Source organism: Furipterus horrens, unplaced genomic scaffold (assembly GCF_987537825.1).
Source record: "Furipterus horrens unplaced genomic scaffold, mFurHor1.1.pri manual_scaffold_1, whole genome shotgun sequence".
In the NCBI taxonomy this organism is placed as follows: domain Eukaryota; kingdom Metazoa; phylum Chordata; class Mammalia; order Chiroptera; family Furipteridae; genus Furipterus; species Furipterus horrens.
The window spans coordinates 188,886,413-188,887,348 of record NW_028327171.1 but is presented as its reverse complement, the minus strand read 5'-3'; the positions used below and the strand labels follow the sequence as shown (position 1 = coordinate 188,887,348).

Here is a 936-nt window from a genome sequence, read left to right as displayed (position 1 = left end):
AATTTTAATTGTCTTAATGAATGTCTACTATGCTCATTGTCTCCTGAGAGACAATGTCTTAATTTCTGTGGATCAGGTATGGAACAAAATGTTTTTAAAAATCTACATGTTAGAAGAATACTTGAAACCCACTTACTATGTAAGAAGTTAAGAAAATTTTAAACTATGGCTATTGTGCGATGATTGAGTTCATAATTTCAATTTTTACCCCGAAACTTTTTTTGTGCGTGTAGCCCTATGTAACAATCTTCATTAGTTGTGTTTCTATACACTTCTCTAAATGCATTACGAATGGGTTTCACATTCATTTCCTAAAAAAAAAAAAATACCCAAAAAAACTCATCTCAAGTAGGATGTGAATAGCATTCTTGAAACTATTTATATTACATGTGTTTCTAAAAACATGAAATATGGAATTCTTCATGAAGTTGCATGCCACCCTTGTCCAGGGGCCATGCTAATCTTCAAATCATGCCCATTTCAGTATGTGTGCTGCCCAAGCGAGCAGCCTCCCACCCCCCACCTCGAACTTTTTGAATTTATTAAACCCAATATATATTTTGACAAATCACCTTTAGTTTCTCACCTCTATATTTGATGGACTTTTGTATTTCTAACTTTTTTCATTCAACTCATCAAAATGTTGTTTTTTAAAGTTATTTAATGTTGAAAGAACATAGAAATTTCTGAAGCCCCTTTTCCTCTCTGAAGGAACACTGAAAGGAGTTCCATTCTCTAAGATGTAAAAGTCAGTTCTGAATTTACCATCTGGAAGACCTAGCAAAATCAACCATCTTCACCCTTGCCTATGCCCCATTGTGGTAAAGTAGAAACTGTAAAGCTAACAGAAAGGTCCTTAAATTGCATATGCTTTCACAAACCTATTCTCATCTAAAATGTTCTATTTTTTTTCTCAGAAACATATTGGTGTTTGAG

At 33.5% G+C, this 936-nt stretch overlaps 1 non-coding gene across 1 annotated transcript; it reads right to left on the bottom strand.

Annotated features, from left to right (window-relative positions):
- Positions 1-404: 404 nt before the first annotated feature.
- Positions 405-508, bottom strand: LOC150022468 (U6 spliceosomal RNA). Its single transcript, XR_016513518.1, has one exon. It is a non-coding gene; the product is annotated as a U6 spliceosomal RNA (small nuclear RNA).
- Positions 509-936: the final 428 nt, after the last annotated feature.